This window comes from Gopherus flavomarginatus, unplaced genomic scaffold (assembly GCF_025201925.1).
Source record: "Gopherus flavomarginatus isolate rGopFla2 unplaced genomic scaffold, rGopFla2.mat.asm mat_scaffold_103_arrow_ctg1, whole genome shotgun sequence".
NCBI lineage: Eukaryota > Metazoa > Chordata > Testudines > Testudinidae > Gopherus > Gopherus flavomarginatus.
In genome coordinates this window covers 140,285-164,626 of record NW_026114624.1, presented here as the reverse complement: position 1 = coordinate 164,626, position 24,342 = coordinate 140,285, and the positions used below count along the sequence as shown (strand labels likewise).

The 24,342-nt window shown below is 51.6% G+C and overlaps 1 long non-coding RNA gene across 2 annotated transcripts; it reads left to right on the top strand.

Annotated features, from left to right (window-relative positions):
* Positions 1 to 11,103: 11,103 nt before the first annotated feature.
* Positions 11,104 to 17,961, top strand: LOC127041930 (uncharacterized). 2 transcript variants are annotated; one of them, XR_007771775.1, is made up of 4 exons: positions 11,104 to 11,183; positions 15,141 to 15,233; positions 15,927 to 16,053; positions 17,878 to 17,961. It is a non-coding gene; the product is annotated as an uncharacterized LOC127041930 (long non-coding RNA). The 2 variants fall into 2 exon arrangements; XR_007771774.1 differs by lacking the exon at positions 11,104 to 11,183 and adding an exon at positions 14,145 to 14,486.
* Positions 17,962 to 24,342: the final 6,381 nt, after the last annotated feature.

The following is a 24,342-nucleotide window of genomic DNA, read 5'->3' as shown; positions in this document are numbered from 1 at the left end:
AAATTGTCTCCTCGCACACAAAGAGGAGACACTTACATCTCAACCGTTAGATAAGATGCTTCAATCTGAGCTAAGTCGTTGCTACTATTAACAATTTCAAAATAAAAAAATACCAATAAAATAGCCTATTTCAGCTAATCTATTATGTCATAATCTGCTCTGAGTAAACATGATGGGAAACTTCATATTATGCACTACTTCTAGTGACACTCCCAAATGGATCCGCATCCTTTACCCACCATGAGGTAGGTAAGAGCGGATCATTATTATCCCTACTTGAAAGAGGGAGAAGCTAAGGCTGAGAAAGGAGAATTGACTTGTCTTAGGTCACACAGCCCGTTAGAGGCAGTGTTGGGAATAGGACCGAAGAGCCCTGATTTTCAAACAAACCATCGGATCTTGAATTTCAGACATTGAATGACCTGAATACTGTGCTCTCAGATGAGCTCCAGACCAACAACAGTGACAGTAATTATTCTGCAAGTATTTGAGGAGAACTGCAATGTTAGAGAGAATCATCAACTGCACAGAGACAATTAATGCAGAGAAGCAGCAAAATTAATCAAAGATAGAAGTGGTTCTGACTTATTTACTTGATCTTAAAAGAGAACAACAAGGATCTGAGTCTCCTCCCTGTCAATAACCCCCTGCTCAGCCAATCAGGGTAGAGACTGAGGACGGGAGGCTGAGGGTTCTCACCAGAGAGCCCAAAGGATGGCCCAGGTCACTGGTGGGGATCACTGCCCGAGCACTATTTCAGTCCCACATTTTTGGGTGGACCTTCCATAGCGGGAGCTGCAGAGGACTTCCCTGCAACACACACACACACCCCTCCTTCCTGTTGTTGGGAAGGGAACAGGAGAAAGGACAAAAGAAGCAAGAGAAGAAGAGGAGGGAGGGATGGAGGAAGAGGTGAAACAAAAAGGACAAACCCTAATGTCCCCAGTGATTCTAAGGGACAAAATCCCAGGTGCGCAATAAAATTCTGCCTCCTTAAGCTCGTGTTTTCCATGCCTAGAATTCACTTGTCACCAGATAGATCAGACTGAACAGGTTTCAAACCTCCAGGAGGCTCTTACCTTCTAAACAGGGACGGCTGTTTTCTAGTAAAATCACTAAAAGGGAAGGAGGAAACTCGAAAGAGGTTCCTCCTGGCGCTCACGTCCATGACCCCAAATAATCTCTCAGTCCTCAAAGAGAGACCTGGAGAAGAAAACATGCTGAAGCAAAGCCACAGATTTCTCTGAGGTTTCCCTGGCCCCTCACCCCTGTCCTGCCTTGCTGATGTCAGCATCTCTCTGTGAGGTCACCACCTCCCCACCACCTTTGACCAATAGTCTGAGGTCCTGCAAAAGGCCTTTGTGATGTCACTGCCACACCCCTCCCTTGCTGGGCTAATGTCCTGCCCCTGGCCAGGCACTTTGGAGGTTTGAGCTACTCCCTGTGGATCACCCCACTCAAGGAGCGTTCATTCTAGGCAGCAAGCCGGCTAGACAGGAAAACATCAGTCGCTGCTCCCAATGCTACACTCAGTTTTTCAGAAATTAGTCGACTTCATGGTCAGAAGAAACCATTAGAGCGTCTAACCTGCATATCACAGGCCTCCTGTATGACACAACAGTTACTTTGGGGGCAAACACATTCCAGAAAGGCATCTAGTCTTCATTAAATGACATCAGGAGATGGTGAATCCACCACTTTCCTTGGTAGCTTGTTCCTGTGGTGAATCATCCTCGCTGTTGACTATTTGTGCCTTAGTTGTAATATGAATTTGTCTCTTTTCACTTTCCAGCCATTGGGTCTTGTTATGCCTTTCTCTGCTCTATTCAAGAGCCCGTAAATACCCAATCTTTTCTCTCCATTAAGGCACTTCAACACTTCAATGAAATCACCTTTCAATCTTCTTTTGATAAGCTAAACAGGTTGAGCTCTTTCAATAGCTCACTGGAAGGCATTTTTCTCCAGCCCTCTTAACATTTGGTGGCTCTTTGCTGCCCTAGCTCCAATTTCACAACATCTTTTTCAAATGAGGACACCAAAACTGGAGGCAGTATAAAGGTTGTATAAAGGTAAAATTAAATAGGTTGCAGAGGAGTTTTTTTTAATTTCGGCTTTTGTGGCTAAAAATTTTGTCTCTCTGCGGTGAGAAAAAACACTCCCCGAATGCCAGAATTTGAGCCATGAAAAGCGGCAGTGTGAACAGCACTTCATAGGTGGAGCTGTGCTTCCGGTGACGAAGCTCCTGCCCCTCATTGGAGGTAGTTTGGCTTTGTTGCCGGGGAAGCTCTCTCCCAGCGATAAGGAGGGCCACACAGCGCACCTTACAATGGCATGGTTAGAGTGGCACAGCTGCACCGTGGTAAGGTGCGCGGTGTAGACACAGCCTCAGAGCTGGGGAAAACCGACAGGCACTGAGGAGCACAGGGTTCAGACAGAGACATCCGGTAGGAGAGGAACTATTCACAGGGATTCTCTATAGCCTAGTAAGGTGGAGAGGATGGAAGATGATAATGTACAGGTAGGTTCTGATGAGAAACAGTGAAATGAAAGAGTCTCCCTCAATTACATCATGTAATAGCAGACAGCTAAAATGGGACACATTTTAGAAGTGTTTAAATACTAATGCTAGATGTCTAAGTACTAAGACGGGTGAATTTGAGTGCCTGTTATTGAGTGACGATATGGATAGAATAGGCATCACAGAAACCCCTGCACCCCCTCCTGCACCCAAGACTGACCTGTGTTCATGGAGCAGCTGGCATTGCTTCCCCCCACTCCTCCCTGGAACGCTGCTCATCTGGGCACCCCTAGGGGCTGTGGGATGTGGGGGCAAGAAGTGAGATCATCCGAGCTCCCTGTATCCAGGTCACTTTCCTCAGCCGGGCTGCATAGCGGGATGGCAGAGAGCAGCAGCTTCTGATGCTCCCCTCACAGCACAGCCCAGGTGGGAAAAGTGACCAGGACGCATGGAGCACATAGGGTTGCTCCTCACTCCCCTCAAACCTCTATGGACTCATGGAGGAGCATTGGGGCAGGGGAGAGCAGTGAGCACCTTTGCACTGCCACACGGTGCCCTTTGACCCCTGGAGCCCTGGGCGGCTATCGGGTGGCCCCACCCCCAAGGCCGGCCAGGCTCCCCAGAATGAGCAGCAGAAAACACAGAGACTGGCCACACACTGAGCAGTGGTAGCCTGGGCGGCTCGTAATGGAGGCTCAGGGGGGAGGGGTGTCATAACATTTTTTCCCAGATTTGGACCTTAGCGTCCAAAATATGGGTGTTAGCATGAAAACCTCCAAGCTTAGTTACTAGCTTGGACCTGGTAAAGCTGCCACCAGCCAGGGATTTATACAGTGCCTGGTTCACTGTGGTCTCCCCAAAACCTTCCCCGGGGGACCCCCAGACTCAGATGCCTTGAGTCTCACAACAAAGGGGAATAAACCATTTCCCTTCCCCCTCCTCCCCTCCAGGTGTTCCCTCCCTGGGTTCCTGGAGAGATATACAGAAGCAAGCTCCGTGAATCTAAACAGAGGGACTCCCCCCTCCCTGTTTCCAATCCTGGAAATAGAAGTACCGAGATAGCTAATCTCTCTTCCCCCTTACCCAGAGGGTATGCAAAGTCAGGCTAGTAAATCTAACACAACGAGATTTTCCCCCTGACTTCTTCCTCCCACCAATTCCCTGGTGAGCTGCAGACTCAATTCCCTGGAGTCCCCACTAAAGAAAAAATCCAACAGGTCTTAAAAAGAAAGCTTTATATAAAAGGAAAGAAAAGGACATAAAAATGGTCTCTCTGTATTAAGGTGACAAATACAGGGTTATTTGCATAAAAGAAAAAAATGAATAAACAGCCTTATCCAAAAAGAATACAATTTAAACATTCCAGCAACTACACATATGTAAATACAAAAAAATATATAAACTTATTGTCTTATTATCTTTGTATTTACAACTTGGAAAGAGAAGATTAGAAAGGCAGGAGATAGAAAAATCACTCTCATAGCCGAGAGGCCACAGACACAAGACAAAGAACAAAGAACTCACACACAAACTTCCCTCCACCCAGATTTGAAAAAGTCTTGTTTCCTGATTGGTCCTCTGGTCAGGTGTTTTAGGTTACTGGTGTTACCCCTTTATAGGTAAAAGAACATTAACCTTTAGCTATCTGTTTATGACAAGGGGGCTCAGCCTCCCCAAACCTTGCATTGTCAAGGGGACAGTGGGGCCCATGACCAGGGGCCCTGGTCAAGTTAGGTCCCCCTGGAAAAGTCTCTGCTATGTCAGCCCCAGGGCTGGAGGAGCTCCCATTCTCTGATACAGCCCGGGGGCTGCAGCAGGGGCACAACGCTTCTCTGGTCTCAGGGCCACAGCGGGGCAGGGGTAAAGGAGTGATAGGGTGGGGCTGGTGGGGGAAGGGGTGGAACAGAGGTGACAGTGGATGGGGCCATGGGTGGAAGGGGTGGAAGGGAGTAGAGCCACAGACAGAAGGTAGGGGCATGGTTCTGGTGCTGGGGCCCCCACACTTGTTCTCCCTTTCCCGTGGGCTTGGCATCACTAGCCCAGGCTTAGCGAGTAGGGTTCAGTGGTCCCCATAATGTGGGGTGCGACTCCTAGGGGGACACAGAGGAACATTCATGGGGGCACCTCAGGACCTGAGCCAGCCCACATGGAGGGCAGGGAGGGAGCACCACTCAGCACCACTCTGCCACAGCTCTTCCCCAACCCCACCCTCAGCTTGAGACTCTGGCTCCCAGCCCGGCGTCGACCCCTTTACCCCTGTCCGCACCCCTCTCCCCAGCAAGCAAGAGCCCCACTCCTCCCAGCCCCGGTTCTTGACCGTGGCTTCCGAGGGGCCACAGCCATGGCTAAGAGGGCACAATGTGAAATGTTTGGGGACCACTGGTTTAGGGTGACGTCCTCAATCACTTCTCTGCAGTGCAATAAAAGCTATTCCTCACTCACCTACCCCTCCATCAGGACGGACTAGGTATGTTCTGCTGCCCTTCACTCATACAGGAAGGAGAATAACATTTCATTCCACTCAATCCTAAAGTGATTTGTAACCCAAGACCATCCCAAACTGGTCATTTTGGGGAAGCGGCCCCATCATGCTGCATAGCTAGGCAGAGTAGGTGTGTCTATGCAAACACGGTCTGTTCCTGAAGTCTTTCCCCAGCTCCTCACTAGGTGAGAGAGGGGAGCTCATTCAGACACTGCTTACGCTTAGTATTTAAAAACTCCATCGTAGCCCTATCTCTTCCGGCCTTAGATTTCTCCTCCTGTCCAGTTTTTGACAGCTCAGATGAGGTGACCAAGTGGTTAAGGTGATGGACTGTTACCCCATTATGCTCTGCCTGCATGGGTTCAAATCCCATTCTCCTCAGAGGCATTTAGTTTTCACTCTCCTTTATAGACAACCATCTCCCCCTTTGGTACAATAACAGATCAAACAATGTTGCTTGTGTTACCCAAAATTGGGTCAGTTAGTAAGCTTAGAGAGGACTAATAATGCCCCTCCCCCCCCAGAGTTTGGCAGAAAGCAGCACATTTATTAGCTTGATAGCTAAGCTCAAAAGGAGGGATGGGGGAGGGTGTCACACTCATACTCACGCTCCCAGGACAGGCCTGGCAGTGGAGATGTCAGGATCCTTTAAGGTAAGTGTCCCACAGCGCAGCGATGGACGGTGCGATGAAGATCAGTCTCCCTGATGTACAATAGAATGTAACACAGTGAACCACTGGCCAGATGGGCCAGGTGAAGGGCATTCACTGGAGGTACAAAGGAGAGTGGGAAAGCCACTTCACAGGCATTCAAAGAGGGAAAGGACACAAGCTGGGGGAGGGGAGGAGTTTAACAGACCTTTTGAGCATACAGGTTATACAGAACATACAGATCACTGCTGCTCCTACAACATGATAAGTTCTCAAGCAGCATGTTTCTTACTTTGCCCATCTGTCAATTTTGATGATTATTGATGGAAATATTTTGCCATTGGGTTGTGTGTTTACACAGAAATTGACATTTACCAACAAATACACAATTCTTCCAAGCCTGCCTAGTCTGCAGCTCATGGGTTTAGAGGGACACATTCACTCTTCCAGTTCCCCATGCCAGGCCTGTGCTCTCCAGGTTGTCAACTTCCCACACTGCTGGGATCCTTCCCTCATCTCCCCCCAAACCACTGCCCCACCCCCACTTCTGGGGTCCCCTCCCCGCACTGTCTAACTCCCCTGCTGGCAGGATCCCTTCCTGTTCCTTTCATTTCCTGCCTCCACTCTGGGCAAAAGCTCTGCACTCTTCCCACACCAGCCGAGTTCTCGGACGCCCTCCGTCACATGCCCACCAACAAGTCTCCGGGCATGGACAGGCTGACTGTGGAGTTCTACCGTGTGTTCTGGGACGTCCTCGGCCCAGACTTGGCCAACGTCTGGGCCGAGTCCTTGCAGGGTGGGGTCCTCCCTCTCTCGTGCAGGCGAGCTGTGCTCGCCTTATTGCCAAAGAAGGGGGACCTCCGCAATTTACGGAATTGGCTTCCCGTCTCTCTCCTCAGCACGGACTACAAAACCATAGCCAAGGCCATCTCGCTGCGGCTGGGGTCCGTGCTGGAGGACGTGATCCACCCAGACCAGACCTACACCATCCCAGGCCGTAGCATCTTCGATAACTTCTATCTGGTCCGGGATCTCTTGGAGCTTGAGTGCAGGGATGGTCTGTCATTCGCCCTCCTGTCCCTGGATCAGGAGAAGGCGTTCGACAGGGTGGACCACGGGTATCTCCTGGGCACTCTGCGAGCATTGGGCTTCAGTTCCCAGTTTGTGGGTTTTCTCCAGGTGCTGTATGCTTCCGCAGAGTGTCTGGTCAGGCTCAACTGGACCCTGACCGAGCCGGTCAGCTTCGGGCGGGGAGTGCGGCAGGGGTACCCCCTCTCGGGCCAGCTGTACGCTCTGGCCATCGAGCCCTTCCTCTGTCTCCTCCGCAGGAGGTTGACGGGGTTGGTGCTTTGGGAGCCGGAGCTGCGGCTGGTCCTGTCGGCGTACGCCGACGATGTGCTCCTCGTGGTCCAGGACTCGGGCGACTTGGCGCGGGTGGAGGCTTGCCAGGCGGTGTACTCGGCGGCCTCCTCTGCCCGGGTCAACTGGGTCAAGAGCTCTGGCCTGGTGGTCGGGGACGGGTGGCAGGCAGGCTCCCTCCCACCCGCTCTTCAGGCCATCCAGTGGAGCTCGGGTACGCTGCTCTATCTCGGCGTTTACCTTTCCGCCACGCATCCGTCTCCGCCGGAGAACTGGCAAGGTTTGCAGGGCAGGGTGGTAGAGCGGATCTCTATAATGTAAGCTCATTAATATAGTTCCCCTTCCCCTCGATATGGGATATGGTGGAGCGGCTCCGGAAATGGACAGGACTCCTCCGGTGCCTTTCCCTTCGAGGGAGGGCACTGGTGCTCAACCAACTGGTCCTGTCCATGCTCTGGTACCGGCTCAACACCCTGGTCCCGGACCTGGGATTCCTGGCCGACCTCCAGAAGGTGGTTCTGGAGTTCTTTTGGCCAGGACTGCACTGGGTCCCTGCAGGGGTCCTCCACCTGCCCCTAGAGGAAGGAGGGCAGGGCCTGAAGTGTCTGCGCACTCAGGTCCACGTCTTCCGCCTCCAGGCACTGCAGAGGCTCCTTTATGGTGCGAGTAGTCCAGCATGGAGCGCCCTGGCGCACGCCTTCCTGCGCCGCTTCCGAGGGCTCCGATACGACCGGCAGCTCCTTTATCTCAAACCGAGGGGTCTTCCGCGAGATCTCTCCGGGCTGCCGGTCTTCTACTAGGACCTCCTCCGGACCTGGAAGCTGTTCTCTGCGACCAGGTCCGTGGCGGCCACCGAGGGGGCCGACCTCCTCGCGGAGCCCCTGCTACACAGTGCGCCAGAGGTTGGTCCTGGTGGAAGCTACCAGGGTCAGATATCTCCTGGACTATGACCGGGGAGGCTGGCTGGATCCCCTGACGCTCGCTCAACGCATGGGGCTCTCCAGACCTTGTACTCCCCGGCGCGTACTCCAGGAGGTGGAGGCCGCTTTGCCGCCCGCTGCTCGGGCCTACCTCGACCGGGTCCTGTGGGAAGGCACACCCCTCCCACCTCCCACCCCAAGGCCTCCGGACTTTTTCATCGGGCCCCTGCCCCGTAGGCCCGACCGGCCCCCCCGCCCCTTCTCTGCAAGCCAGCTGCACAACCTGCAGCCAGTCCATTTCCAAACCGTGCCAAGGAAACAGCTCTACACACTCATGCTCCACACCCTTCACTTCCTCACCCTCGTGTCCCGCCCCGATACGAAGTGGCGGGACCTCCTGCCATCTCTGGAGGGTGAGGAGCCCTGGTGGGTCAGCCTCTACTCCACCCTGGTCCCAAGGCCCACTGGGGATATCAGTTGGCGGCTCCTTCATGGGGCCGTGAGCACGGGCGTGTACTTGGAGCGGTTTACCCCTGTCCCGGACACCTGCCCCTTCTGCGGCGTGAGGGAGACCCTGGCGCACGTTTACTTAGAGTGCGCCAGGTTGCAGCCCCTACACCGGCTCCTCATTAACATCCTCTTGCGTTTCTGGCTGCACTTTTCCCCTCACCTCCTTCTCTACGCACTCCCTATCCGTGGCCCCACGAAGTCCCGGGACCTCCTAGTCAACCTCCTCCTCGCTCTGGCTAAAAAGGCCATCTACACGAACAGGGAGAGGAGGTTGGCCGATGGAGACCCCGGTGACTGTGGGGCTTGTTTCCGATCCATAGTCCGTTCATGCATCCGGGCGGAGTTCCTCTGGGCAGCGTCCAAAAGCTCCCTTGACGCCTTCAAGGAGCAGTGGGCGCTGTCTGGGGTTCTCTGCTCGGTGTCCCCATCAGGTTCCCTTCTTATGACCCTTTGACCTCACTCCTGTCCCTGTTCTTTTATTAGTTGTCCCACGAACTCAGTGGGTTCTGTGGTCCTGTGGGCCCTCCCCTTAGGCTGGGGGGATCCTTTAGCAGTGGGCAGGCTTTGCCTGCCCACTTCCCAGACACCCAATAGAATCTTCCCACACCAGAAGTTGAACCCAGGCCACCTGGGTGAAAACCAGGAATCCTGACCACTAGCCCATATGGGATTATTGTTGCATCTGACGAAGTGGGTATTCACCTACGACAGCTCATGCTCCAATACATCTGTTAGTCTATAAGGTGCCACCGGATTCTTGGCTGCTATTATTACTACAACTCAGGCCTTGGCTACACTGGAGAGTTACAGTGTAGGTGGTGGCTTTACAGCGCTGTAACTTACCCCCCGTCCACACTGGCAAGGCACATACAGCGCTGTATCTCCCTGGCTACAGTGCTGCATGTGCTACACCTCGACAAGAGGAATAAAGAGAACAGAGCTGGTGATGCAGCGCTGGGGTGCCAGTGTAAACAGTGATTAAACTTACTACGCTGTCACTGACCTCCGGAACCTTCCCATAATGCTTTTAAGTAGAGATAACGCTCTTTGTTTTGGTGTGATGCCTCTGTTTGTTTTGTTGTGAGCTCAAGGCTCCAGGAGCCGCTTATCTAAAAACCAAACACAGTTACTGTTTGCAGTGAATGAGCAGAGGCAGGGGGATCCCTTTGGAACACCCACAGCTGGTGTTTGCTTGAGGAGAGAAGCAGCCGGGTGGGCACGGGGGGGGGGGTGTCTGTTTTGGATCAGTGGCTTATCTGGTCTGTGAGGAAAAAAACAAAGGCGGCTATTTGCATTTAGTGAATGAGAGAGGGGTGGGGGAGGGGGCTTGAACTTGCCAGGCAGGGAGCTGACACAGTGTCAGCTCCAAAAATCCACTCGCTCTGTCTCCCCCACGCTCCGTGTCACACTCCACCCCACCCTCCTCTTTTGAAAAGCACATTGCAGCCACTTGAATGCTGGGATAGCTGCCCATAATGCACCACTCCCAACAGCGCTGCAAATGTGGCCATGACAGTGTGCTGGTAGCTGTCAGTGTGTCCACACTGCAGCGCTTTCTCTACACAGCTGTAGGAAGACAGCTTTAACTCCCAGCGCTGTACAGCTGCAAGTGTAGCCAAACCCTCTCTAAGCCGACCCCTTATGAGAACAGCAGGGACTAGCATGACGAGATGTCCCGATTTTTGGGTCTTTTTCTTATATAGGTGCCTATTACCCCCACCCCCATCCCAATTTTTCACATTTGCTGTCGGATCACCCTAGCAGGGGTTGCACACAGGGCTGCATTAACCTTCAGGTGCTGAGGTTTCCCTCTCTCCATTCCCAGTGCCTGTGATCAGGAAACAGACATCAGGGCTCCCAGGTGCTGCACAGACCATGACTGAGATCAGACCCCATATTATGCAAGGTGCTGTACAAACCCTGGCCAACACTGAGACACCCAGGGGGTTCCCCTCAATTTCCCTGAGCCTCTGCTGCTCAACTTCTTCTGACTCCATCTGGATCAACTCCCCTTGCAAAAAACCCACCTTTCCAAACAGTCCTTCTTTCCTTGCCCTCTGATTCTGGTTTCACACCCTGGGACCATCTCCTCTCTTCGTCTCTCCCCCTCCAGGTGAAGCAGAGATAGAGGCAGCTTCAGCCACTGGAGTCAGTCTCAGCGTGCACTGCAGCCAGCCCCGGGGGGGGGGGGCGGGCTTTGTAGACACAGGAAGGGAGCAGCTGGGAGCAGGCAGTGCTGGGAAGAAAGGGGCAGGAAAACAAAGCTCAGAGACCCAACATGGGGAAATTCCAGGGGGCGTGGCTCTGGCACAACCCAGGGTGGGGCTGCTCCTGGGAGAGGGGCTCTGGCCCAGCCTGGAGGCGGGGCAGCTCCTGGGGGAGGGGCTCCAGCGCAGAGCAGGGGTGGAGCAGCTCCTGGGGGCGGGGCTCTGGCTCATATCGGGGGCGGGGCAGCTCCTGGGGGCGGGGCTCTTGCACAGCCCATGGGCAGGGCAGCTCCTGGGGGTGGGGCTCTGGCACAGCCCAGGGGCGGGGCAGCTCCTGGGGGCGGGGCTATGGCACAGCCCGGGGGCGGGGCAGCTCCTGTGGGCGGGGCTCTGGCACATTGTGACACGGTACCCGGGCTGACCAGCTGCTCCCTGGTTCTGCACGTGCTGCCAGCAGCGCTGGAGCCGCCCGAGCCGGAGCGGAGCCGCTGTTCTCAGCTGCAGCCAGGATCTGCCCCCGGCCCCGCTGGGATCCAGGTGGGGACAGAGACTGGGGCCCGGGGGTTCCCCTTCGTGTGGCTGGCGGGGGCGGGAGGGGAGGGGAGAAGCCGGAGCTGCAGGCGGGGGAAGGGCGGTGGGACATTGTGACCCGGAGTCCCCGGGGAGTGAGAGACCCCGGGGGGGGGGCCGCTGAGGGGGCGGGAAAGTGACTCTGCCCCAGGGAGCCTGGGAGAAGGCTTGGAGCCGCCTCGGCCCCAGTGGAGCTGCAGCAGGATCAGCCCGCCCCGCTGGGATGGGGGGGCCGGGGCCCGGCCCTCGTGTGTGGGGTGGCGCGGCCCGGCCCGGGGGGGGGGCAGAGCCTGGGGCAGAGCCCGAGGCCCGGCGAGGGGGCGGAGCTTGGGGCCCGGCGGGGGGGCCGAGGGGGAGCCCGGGGCCCGGCGGGGGGGCGGTGTATTAAATCACTCCCCATAGCATTGTGCTACTCCCGGGCACTGCGCATCCCAGTAACAGCCACAGAAGCCGCTGCCCTTCCCCCTGCCAGGACCAGCTGTAACGTTCCGCCGGGCGCTGGGGACGGGGCTGGAGCGGGGGAGGGGGGAGTAACAGGGGGCGGGTGCTGAGCAGGAAATTGATGGGCGGGGGAGGGCGGTCAGGCAGCTGGAGGCAGGGTTGGGGGGGGTTAAAGGGCACAATCTGGGTTGGGGGGAGGAGCAGGAGTTGAGCTTAGAGGGATGCGCTGGCAGAGCTTCCCCCTTTGGTGTGAGGGCGGAGGTGTCGGGGGGGAGAAGCCGGAGTTGCAGGGAGGGGGAGGTCACTAGGGTGGGGGGGTAGAACTGTCTCTGTGCAGCCAGGACATTCCCAGGGTGGGGGAGGAAGGTGAGTTAACTGGATCATGTCCCTGTTTTTGCCACTTCCTCGCACACACACATTCTCTCAAGATTTCCCGTTTTCTCTCTCATTATCACACGTGGCTATAAAATCCAAGGAGATTCTCCTCCCCCCCCCCAATGATCAGCTCTCTAATTGCCTCTGATTTTCCCTTTTCTCTCCATACTTCTCAAATGTCAATTTAATATCTCTCCGATGGGGGGTGGATTTTCCCACCCATTTTATCTGCAGCGATTTGTCCTTGTTTGGGTGGGAAATTCTTGCCCTGGGTCATTCCCCAGAACATGGCTCCCCCTGGAGTGGTGTGGGATGAGGTTCCCGTTCTCTGCCAGGGCAGGGAAGGGAGGAGCACATCCCCCATGGAGACTGCCCAGACCCCATTTCCCAATCAGCCTGCGGCCCCCTTCCATTGTCCAGGGAGCCTTCCAGCTTCCCCCCCCTTAAATCAGCTCCTCAAAGGGCTCTGAGCTGCTCACGTGAATGGTTGCCCCGGGGCCGGGCGGGACCATCACATTCTGTTTATGTATTGGACAGTCATATAAAATCCAGTCCAACAGTCCCCCTTTTCCACTAGTTATTTAATAGCAACATCAAATCCCCTCCGATCTTGGTGGTTTTCTCTCATGTTATCAAATGTCGTTTGTGACAGGGTTCTCTCTGCATGTCTCAAAGATTGATATAAAATACCCCAAACATTTGCCCCACTTCTCTCTAGTTGTTTTATTTCTAATTGAATATGATGGGTTGTTTTCCAAAGTGCTAAGATGCAGCCGCCTCTGGGGTGGATCCATGGTGGCCATTATTTGCTAGTGACAGCCTGTGGACCTTTCTTGCCCTCCAGGCCTTCCATTCTCCTGTTAAAGAAGCACCCCCCAGGCTCCCTCTGCCTGTGTGACTGGCCAGCAGGAGGTGGTGTTAACTTTCTATCATTTCTCACACTCTGTGAGGTAACACTTGCAGGGGCAGGGAAGGTGTCTGTGTGGGGAGATTGCAGCTGAAGGGGCACTGTGGTAGGGGGAAGCCTCTGGGTGGCTGGGCAGGGGGTACCCTACTCAGGTTGGTGGGTTGTGGTGGTTTGGGGTTTTGGGGGTGGTGGTTCTGATGTGCCCATCTCTGAGGCTATGGGTCCTGGAGGTGGGTATCGCTGAGGGCCTGGTGGCTGCAGAACACTGGGGGTGGATGTCTCTTGGGGGGGCGAGACAGAGGGTTAGAGGGAGCCTGGTTCTGTGCCAGGGGCTCTGTCTGTGCTTCCCCTGCTGGTTCCTGGTTTTGTTGCCATGCCCAGTGCACAGAGCTGGGGGAGGGGATCCCTGGCACTAGGTCAGGGCATGCCAGGGAAGCAGAGTGAGGGGTCCCACTGTAAAGCATCAGGGGGTCACACTGGGCAGAGGAGGGTGTCCCAGGCAAATGTCAGGGTAGATCGTTCTCGAGGGTGGGGGAGTTCCTAGGCAGGCAGTGAGGGACTGAGTTCCCAGTGGGGGGGTCCCTTGAGGGGGTCCCTGGCTGCTGGGGGCTCTTGGTGGGGGGAACCCTTTGGGATTCCCAACCTGGCAATCATGGTCTGATGGGGGTTCTCTGGCTGGTGGGGCTTTGAGGGGTATCTGGGGTCCCTGGCCAGGGACTCTGGGGACTGCGTCCCAGGGAATATCTGATGGGCCCCTGGCTGGGGGGTGTCTGGGGCCCCTGGCTGGGGGATCTGGTCTCTGGGTACTAGGGGGTGTCTGGAGGCTGCTGCTAACCATGATCCTTCTCTCTGGTCGACTTGTGGCAGAGTCCTGGCTCCAAGCACTGCCCGGCATTCCCCAGTCGCGTGCCCTGTCACAGTGATAAATTTCTGTCCACGTAGCAAACACTGTTAGTGTGAAATCACAGATTTTGCTTTTCTCCTCTTTTGAAAACTGCAGGAACTTTCGGTTCCATTTGGAAAATTTGTGCCCGCAGTCCTTGTCCTAGATCTGCGGGAGTGAGGGAGGTGGGAAGGGAGTCAGCACTGCCACACGATGGTCTTTTCCACAGCATTCTGGACTCATTCTTTCTGAAATCTGATGTCATTGAGACCATTGTTAATCCAGAGTCACTGTATGGAAAGACGAGGAGTGATTCCACATGGACAGTGGGGCAAATGAGATCAGCAATTCTCCCTATGAGGAGGGGCTCCCATTAGCTGCTCTCCCCAGAGAGCTAAAGGAGGGAAGCTGCTCAAACGCTCTGTCCCTCTCTGCTCAGGATATTGGGGTTCAGCTTCCTGGGTCAGAGACTGCAGCCTCCATTGTGATCTGGGAGACCAGGCTTGGCAGCTGCTGCTCCCCCAGTGGGGCTCTGTGCTGGGAAGTGACCTTAATTAAAGCTTCTTCTCTGCCCGGCCCAGGGGATGACTTTCTGCAGCTGGTCCTAGCCCCCTAGGGCAGCCCTGGGCCCTGTTACTACTAAATTCTGAGCCAGAGTCTCCAGGTAACTGAAAGACCTCGGGGAATGTCCTAGGGTCTGGCAAGAAAGTGACTCTGCACAAACAACCCCACCTCATTTCTCCTCCCATTAGCGGTTGCCAGGAGGAAATCCAGCCATGGGAGAGCAAAGCCCCCAGGAATGGGACTGTCCCAGCCAGAGGGACAGGGAGAGAGAACAGGGGAAGGAGAGACTGAAAGGGGCAGTGGGAGATATGAATGTGGGGGAGAGATTTCCAGCTCTCTAGTCCACCCAGACACATGTATTGCTGCATCCTGGGGCAGAACCACTTTCCAGTGAACAAAACAAGGATCAGACAGAGCAAAAGCCAGTTCCTGACTCCATATTCCCCCTGCTGGGGTGTGGCTCCCGTGGGGTCAGTGTCTGAGGGAATCCCCCACAGTGACTCCTTTTGGTTCTGCTCTTTTCTAGCCTTGTGTTCAGAGAAGGGGTGAGGGGAGAGAGAAGGGAGGTTAAAAATGTGTCTGTGGACTTAGCCTGGCAGGAGGGGCCAGGTCTAAATTGTAATAAACAGATTGAGCATTTCCCAGCATGACAGAATCTAGGGTGTCTGTCTGCAGGGAAAGGGCCTGGGGGAATTGTGATGTGAAATTAACTAAAACCGGTTCTGAAACGCCCACAACTGCCCTTCTCCCCCAGACAGGCTGCAGAATGACGTCCATGTTTTGCTCCAGCTCATCCCAGCCTGGCGTGGGACAGGGAAGAGAAATGGCTGCAGTGGAGTCAGTCAAGGTAGAGATTATCAGGGGGTTGCTGGTGGGTTCCTGCTGGAGGAAAGGGAGAGCAAATACACCAGAGGTGGGAAGGTTTGCAGAGTCTGGTTTGGAGGTTGGAGCGGGGCAGGAAATTCACAGCGTGGGGAAAGGAGGAGGCCAGGGTGTGGCAGACCTGCTGGGAGTTATTTACTAAGTGGCCTAGATTCTAGGAACAGACCCAGGAGGTTTGGAGGTGGAAATGCCCTAATTTGTGAGGAGAGAAAATAACCCACCTACATGGAGCTAGTCAAACTGACGAGACTCCTACTGCTGGAGCCTGACCTCAATAACCAGCAGCTGCTGTGAGATATGAAGGGGACACCCATGAGTCAGGCTTATTGGAGCTGCCTCTCCCTTCATATCCCGCTCCTCACAATGAGGAGGGTGTTGGGCGTCCTACCTGCGAGCTCTCCCTGGACCCTGCTAGGGGCTCCATCTCCTGTATCAGTCAGTGGCTAGTAGGGGGGTGATGGATCTGCTGGGAGAGACAAGGGGCTCTCTCTTCATCCCCTCACCCTGGCATTTGCTGGATACTCTGAGCCAGGTCGAGGTGGGACTCTCCTGAATACGATCCACCCAGAGCTTCCATTTGATTCACTCTTCTCTGCCACAAATAGTGGGGCTGTGAGTGGGGCAGCAAGTCCTTAGTGTTGGACTCTTGCTCTTTCAGGGGCTGGTGACCTTCAAGGAGGTGGCTGTGTATTTCACCAGGGAAGAGTAGGCTCTGCTGGACCCCACTCAGAGAGCCCTCTACTGGGATGTCATGCAGGAGAACTATGAGACTGTGACCTCGCTGGGTAAGGTTTCCTGTCCCTTCTGTTCTTGGAAGGGGAAATGATGAGTGAAGGTTCATGCTACCCCCACAATGCCATCTGTACCCTGTCCTGTTTCAGCATCACCCCAATAGGCCAGTGACACACATAATACCAGAGACCCGCCTCTGCTGCAGAACACTTTGGGAACAGAGCACAGGAGCCGTATTGCACAGTGTCAAATATCTCCTGTTTGCTCAAGTGAAAAGGGGGGTTAGGTCTGGCATAACTGTCCCATACCCCTAATCATTTTTGTTGCCCTTTTCTGAACCTTTTCCAATTCCAATATATCTATTTTTGAGATGAGGTGACATGTGCATGTAGTATTCAAGATGTGGGCGTATCATGGATTTATTTGCTATTTTTACAAATATGATCTATGATATATTCTGTCATATCTATCCCTTTCTTAATTATTTCCTACATTGTTCACTTTTTTTCACTGCTGCTGCACATTAAGTGGATGTTTTCAGAGAACTATCCACAGTGACTCCAAGATCCATCTCTTGAGTGGAAACAACTAATTTAGACCCCATCATTTTGTATGTATAGTTGGGATTGTGTTTTCCAGTGGGCTGCACTATGTGCTATCCTGTCATCTAGCACTACTGAGATCCTGGATTCAGTAATATCCCTGCCCTTCCTGTTCCGTTTTTCAACCGAACCCCGCCAGCCCATGCTTCCTGTTCCCAGCTTCCGCAGGACTCTCGCACTGTCTCTGAACCTCTCTGTCAGCAAGAAGCAGTGCCAGGGACACTTGCCCTCTGTCTGGAGTCTTCGATTTCTGGGACATGGATTTACTTTCTCTGTGTTTTAAGAGGCTCTGTCATAATGAGTGTCTGTGACGTTACCCAGAGTACAATCTGGACTGTTAAATAGCTGTGTCCCTTCAGTTCTCGAACCAGGGGTGCCTTTTCCACTGTTCTCCCGTGAGAACAGTCCCTCTTGGCCAACTAACGCATAGTCTCCAGCATGTAACTCACTCCCAGCTACACAGTATTGAGTGCTGCTAGACAGCCACTCATGAATTACACCTCAGGAGAAAACCAGCAAATTCTCAAGTGCCCAACTTTCCCCCAGAAATGTGCATCTTGCACTGTCCAGCACACTACTGAACGACAAAAGCTCATATGAAGTCTGTCATTTCATCAGTGGAAAATGACATGCACCAGCTGGTTATCCCAAACAGAGTTTCCAACACACTTCAATCCACACATACTGGTTAGATGAACAATAAACCAAGACTGTTAACTACCAAAAACTAAAACTAGGCCCAGTCCATGAAAGAGGCACTCCCAGGAGAGACTGTATAAAGGCTGGAACATGAAACACCTTTGTAAACCTGAGACAGCTGCCTTGGGGACAATGACAGGAAGAATCCCCCAAAGTGACTCCTTTGTTTCTGCTCTTCTCTGGCCTCCGATTGTTCCTTCCAAAGTGGAGTACTTTGCACTTGTCCCTACTGAATTTCATCCTATTTACTTCAGATCATTTCTCCAGTTTGTCCAGATCATTTTGAATTTTAATCCAATCCTCCAAAGCACTTACAACCCCTCCCAACTTGGTGTTGTCCGCAAACTTGATACGTGTAAGAGAGAGACTGTTACTGGGAGGGTTTCCCCATGTGTCAGAGGGTTACACCCTGGTAGGAGGGCGCTAGGCCTGTACTGGAATAAGGTCACTCTGTGCTTCACTGTGTGCCAGAACCTAGAATGTGCATTAGCAGGGGAAAAGCTGGGGGGAATCGGCTTGTGGAATGGACAAGAGCCTAGTCTGAATTCTCACACCTTGCCCTTTTCACCCCGGCAGGCCAGAGAATAACATCCATGTTTCGCTTCAGATCATCTCGTCCTCCCAGGGGGAAGGAAATGGCTGCAATGGAGCTGGCTCAGGTAAGAGATTATCAGGGTGGTGGGCTCTGCTTGGAGGTCGAGGAGCAGTAAATGCATAGGAGGGTGGGAATTGCTAGAAGTGGTGGGAAGCAGGAAATATCTCGGGTGGAGAAAGGGAGGGGACAGCATGTGACAAACCTGTTGAGACTTCTGTAGTGTAGGGCGTGATGGGTTGTCACCCCCAGGGGGGCAGTTTGTGGAGCTTCTGGGAACTGCTGTGTCCTCTAACCCTCAAGCTGGGCTGGCCCTTCTCACACTGCTTTGCTGGAGATTTCGCCAGCCTCTCCATGGCCTGTTATCACCCAACACGACAGCAGGTGGTGCCATGCAGCCAACTAAGCTACCTGAGTGCTTTACCTAAGCCACTCAAGTACAGATAGAAGACAAGAGCCAATTTCCCACTCCCCAACGTTGCACACTTGCTGTAGTATAAATCCAGAATTATACCATCTTATAGTGCATGGGGATCTCTATAATGTAAGCTCATTAATATAGTTCCCCTTCCCCTCGATATGGGACAGATGTGCACAACAAGCTGAGATTTTCCCCAGTCCCTTCACTCAAAATACGCTGGTTAAGATAAAGCATCAAACAAGTTTATTAACTGCAGAAAGATAGATTAAGTGATTATAAGTGATAACAAACAGATCAAAGCAGATTATTTAGCAAATAACCAAAACTCAGACTAAGCCTAACATACTAGATGGATAGAATTTGAATTAGCAATTTCTCACCCTGACTGATGGTACAAGCAGTCCCCCAAGTTTCCATACACAAGCTAGAAATCTCTTGATCCTGGGAGCAGCACTTCCCCCACATTCGTTTTTGTTTCTCAGGTGTTTCCAGGAGTTCTCTTGTGTGGGGAATGAGGACAAGAGATGATGTCACACCCCACCTTATGTAGCTTTTCCATATGGTGGGAACCTTTTGTTCCAAACTCAGTTCCTAGTCCAGTTTGTGGAAAAATACAGGTTCTAAAATGGAGTTTAATGTCATGTGGTCTGGTCGCAGGCCCTACTGAGTCATAGTAGCCATGACTCATAAGCTGGCTGAAACATTCACAGGAAGGCTAAGCTCTTCCACAGTCCATTGTCTTTGTTCAGCCATCAGCACTGTCTGGCTTCTTCATTGTTGTACCTGAAAGGCTCGTTGTGGGTGTTACCCAGAGTAAGCACATTTGAAATACAGATACAGAGTCAATATCCATAACTTCAGATACGAACATGATATGTGCACACAAATAGGATAATCATATTCAGGAAATCAGAACTTTTCCAGTGACACCACACATGAGGCATCTTGTACAAAATAGATCATAATTATGTCCTAATCATATTATAATCATACCACTATGATGAATATGGGGGTGTAGTGTCAGATAGGTCCTAATTTCAAGGCACAGGAGTTGGGAATGGAACTTGCCCTCTTTGTGGAACAGGAAATAACCCTCCAGCCAGGGCTGGGACAACTTCCCAGACTTCCAGTGATGGAGCCTGAATCTACTGTCATTTCATTAATTACCACCAACCCCAATCTTTGCGGCAACTGTAAACTTTATCAGTGATGATTTTGTACTCTCTTCTAAGTCATGGATAAGAATGTTAAACAGCACAGGGCCAAGAACCAATCCCTGCAGGAACCTGCTAGAAAGAAATCCACTCAACCATGGTTCCCCATTTACTATCAGAGTTTTTAATCTATTTAATGTATGCCGTGTTTATTTTGTATCATTCTAGTTTTTTTAGCAAAAATATTGTGCTGATCAAGTCATGTCCCTTACAGAAGTTTAGGTATATTACATCAATACTATTAGCTGCAACCAAACTTTTGATCTCATCCAATAAGGATATCCCGTTAGTTTGATAGGCTCTATTTTCTCTAAACCTTTGTTAATGGACACTAGAATTCTGACCTTCTAACTTCTACTCTTTACTATTGACTTCCCCTTTCTTGCATATATTTTATTTGGAGAGTGCTGGGATTCCTGCCAGGGAGCCACTATCACGGTCCAGAGACAGCCCCATCTCCTATATTAAGCTCTGGCTAGTAGCTATGTGATAAATGTGAAGACCCTGCTTCTATCTGTCAGCTGGGAGACACAAAGCTTCTCTCCTTCTACCCTCTGATGCCCCCTGGCTGCTGTAAGCAAGGTGGGGTGGGACTCTGTTAACATGTGCCTTCCGGAGCTTCCATTTCCCTGGTGCTGCTTTTCCGTGAATAGTGGGGTTGTGAGTGGGTCAGCAGGTACTGAGTGTTGGACTCTTGCTCTTTCAGGGGCCGGTGACCTTCGAGGAGGTGGCTGTGTATTTCTCCAGGAAAGAAGGGACTCTGCTGGACCCCACTCAGAGAGCCCTCTACAGGGATGTCATGCAGAAGAACTATGAGACGGTGGTCTTGCTGGGTAAAGATTCCTGTCCCTTCTGTTCTTGGAAGGGGAAATGAAGAGTGAAAGTTCATGCCACCCCCACAATGCCATCTGTACCCTGTCCTGTTTCAGCATCACCCCAATAGGCCAGTGACACACATACTACCGGAGACCCTCCTCTGCTGCAGAACACTTTGGGAACAGAACACAGGAGCAGTATCACACAATGTCAAATATCTCCTCTTTACTCAAGTAAAACTGGGGGTTAGGTCCAGCATAATGAACAGAAGCTTCCTAGCCCCAGCCTTCTCTCAAACCCTGAGCCTTCTCTACCCAAACCAGAATGTGCTTGGGGTGTAACAAGCAGGTGGCTGAAGTCAGACCTGCCGGTCCAGGGTTACTTATCATACAGACACTCAGTGCGTCCTTGAACGCTGGCTGGGAGTATCCAGACATGGGAGCTCCAGCGGCAGAACACTGAATCTCAGCCAGGATTACAGATGACACAACTCCTCACTGATCTAGATTGTACCCCAGCATGTGAAAATGGCCTAGTTTGGTAGTGACATTTCTTGAGACATGGAGAGTCTTGCTCCCATATCACCAGGTGTAATAAAAATAACAGGAAAGGCCAAATATGGAAAACGGATTGTTCAGCTTGCTTTTGACCTTTATCATCTTTTGCAATATATTCCAAATAAGGAAATTAACATGCAACATGTGTGTCATTGTTTGTGGTTTTAAGCTGTAAAAGGCTTGTGTGATTTTTAGCTCGGGGACAGTATTCCAATAGCTGTCACCCCCTGCGTGCTTTTAACCAAGAAAAGAGCCTCAGGCTGAGCTAATTCAAATATTAATCCTGTGGTCATTTTCCACAACAGCCTCAATAGGTCCCTGTGATGGAATGTAAGGCTACATCTAGACTACCCACCGTATTGGCAGGTTAAAATCGATTGCTCGGGGATCAATATATCACGTCTCATCTAGACGCGATATATCGATCCCCGAGCGCGCTTATATCGATTCCGGAACTCCAGCAACCCCAACGGAGTTGCTGATTCAACAGGGGGAGCCGCGGGCATCAATCCCGCGCGGTGAGGATGGGTGAGTAATCCGATCTTAGATATTCGACTTCAGCTACGTTATTCACATAGCTGAAGTTGCGTATCTAAGATCGATTTCCCCCCGTAGTGTAGACCAGCCCTTAATGTCTTCACACCTTCCCCATGCAAGAGAATGGCTATTTGACCAGCTGTTTGCCTTGCTGTCTCTGAGGAACTGGTCTGTGGGTGTTCCCCAGAACTATAACTTTTTCAGTAATATCATACTGTAAAATCTCACAATTTTACATACAGTGTTACTACACATTATAACAGGAGGATAATATTCAGTAGGTTATGCGTTTTCTAATGATACCTCTCAAGCCATACTGGGTACAAAATTGATCATAATTTTCTAGAAGAGTGAACACAGGGGTATAGACTGACACAGTGTCTGTGTGTGTGTTCCCAGCAGATATGTGGGTATTTCAATCCCTCATAAGCACAATGTTTGGCATCTCCAAGGACCTGGGGAACTGGTCCTGGGAATTCACTAGTTTAGCCAGTGTGAGACTGCATGAAATTGTGAGACACTTTGGTATTAATAATAAAATAATATAATCTGATAAAATTGCAATGAATCATGCTAGGTATGCCATGTAAAGTGTCAGTGAAAATGTTATGATTTGCCAAGTATGATGATTTTGTTTCTATGTTTCTATCACCTTTGTATTGTGAGTTACAGATATGTAAGGTATACCTGTATTTCCAGACTTGTGCAGTTTTTCTGGGTGACACCCCCAGACATATTGGCATCAACACTGCTTAGCCTGTTTGATGGCCCATTGAGGGTCATCAGCTGTACAATGAGCCCATGGACAAAGGGGATACACCTATTGAGTCAGCAAGACATGCTGAGGTTTGCCTGTGTAATGAAACGTCCAAAGCTTTTCCATGCCATGTGCTGTGAAGCTTGTGTTTGGGACACAGGAAGTACAAGCCACATGGCAAAAGGAATATAAAGCGCAGCTGCATCATCTCCATCTTGTCTTCAATCCCCCTTCCTACCTCTGGAGCAACTTCTCTACAAACTGAACCCTGGAACAAAGGACTGAATGACCCATCCAAGCTGTGGATGCGTTCCAGACAGACTTTCACACCGGCAACTCACCAATACTGCTAAGAACCTGATATATCCATTTTGGAATGTATCTGACTGCTTTTCCATTTAACTTCTTTCTGTCTTTCTTTCTTTCTTTTAAACCTTTAATTTAGATGCTAAAGAATTGTCAGGAAGGATGGAATTTAACTTCATTCTTTCATTCGTTCTTTCTTCTAAACATTTAGTTTAACTGCTAAAGGATTGGCTGGCAGCATGGTATTTTGGATGAGATCCAAACCTATAGTGACTGGGTAATGTGGCTGACCTTCCACCCACCCACTTCCTGGATCCAATTAGGATCACTCTCCTGCTGCCCTCTGGCCATGCTGTTTCACAGTGAGCAGAGTTTTTAAATAACCTCTCACTGTACGGGACCTAGTTGCTGACTAGGAGTCAGAGAACTGTCATGCAATAAAGGGGGCCGTGTGATTTCTTTTTTCAGAGTCTCATTAACCAGTGTGTGGGATCAGAAGCACAGTTTGTGACTGGTCAGTGAGTTTAACTTCAGTTTGGGGAGCATCTGCTCTCCCTTTTTCAGCCTGCTCTGACCTTGGCATTTTCAGTGAGGACTGCCCCAGGCACACCAGGTCACACTAAGCACTGAAGATAAATTAATAGAATGTTTTTTATGATCAAGTTTTATGAAATCAACTGAACTCCTCTGTTTTCTTTCATCTGACCAGGGTTTCTGGTTTTCCAACGTGATGTGATCTCCCAGCTGGAACAAGGGGAAGAGCCATGGGTCCCAGATCTCCGGGGTTCAGAGGAAAAGAGAGATCCTGAGATCTCCCCGCACAGATGAGGAAACATTAAACCAACTCAGAATCTGTAAGTGCCTGAAGGAAACATCTGGGATGCCCTACAAAGCTCTTGGGAAGTCTCTCAATTCATTATTGTCCATAGCAGGGGTCACATCTGCAGGGTAAATATAGCTCAAGGCTTCCTATAGATCCTAGCAGACTCCGGGCAGTAGCTTTCTCCCTTCCCCCTGTGAAGTTGGATGGGATGTGAAGGCTGAATTGATCCCCTCCTCTCTCCTGTTGGGGGGAGCTGAGTTCCTGATTTTTATTTGATCTCTCTCCAGCACTTGTTTTGGTTTGGCCTTCCCCTTTCCATCCCTGTTTGAGGTTTCTGTCTCTATCACAGCAGGTGATGCAATGACGTGTGAGAAAGAGGAGCAGAATTCTCAGCAGGGAAATGTTGAGCAAGTGGATAAACACAGAGCATTATTGCAAAGAATGAAAAGGAATGTGTCCAGCAATCACGAGCAGGGAAGATCCTGTGAGGTTCAGCACAGACCAGAAAAAGAGCAGGGAAACCAGCCAGGGGAGAAAATGGATAAATTTATTTCCTGTCAGGGAACTCAGAAGGGCCTTAAGGAAACCAGAATACAGCAGGAAATCTGCAGGGAAAAGCAAAAAAATACATGCACTGAGTGTGGGAAAAACTTCACTTACAGATCACATCTTTCTCAACATCAGAGAATCCACACAGGGGAGAGGCCCTATGAATGCCGTGAGTGTGGAAAACTCTTCACTCAAAGATCAGCCCTTATTAGGCATCAGCGAATCCACACAGGGGAGCGGCCCTGTGAATGCCGTGAGTGCGGGAAAACCTTCAATCGCTGCTCAAACCTTATTACCCATCAGAGAATCCACAGCGGGGACAGACCCTACGAATGCCGTGCGTGTGGGAAAACCTTCAGTCGCAGCTCACACCTTATTAGGCATCAAAGAATCCACACAAGCAAGAGGCCCAGCGAATGCCGTCAATCTGCCTGCACAACTCGTAAAGCGGCGAGGGCCACATTACTCT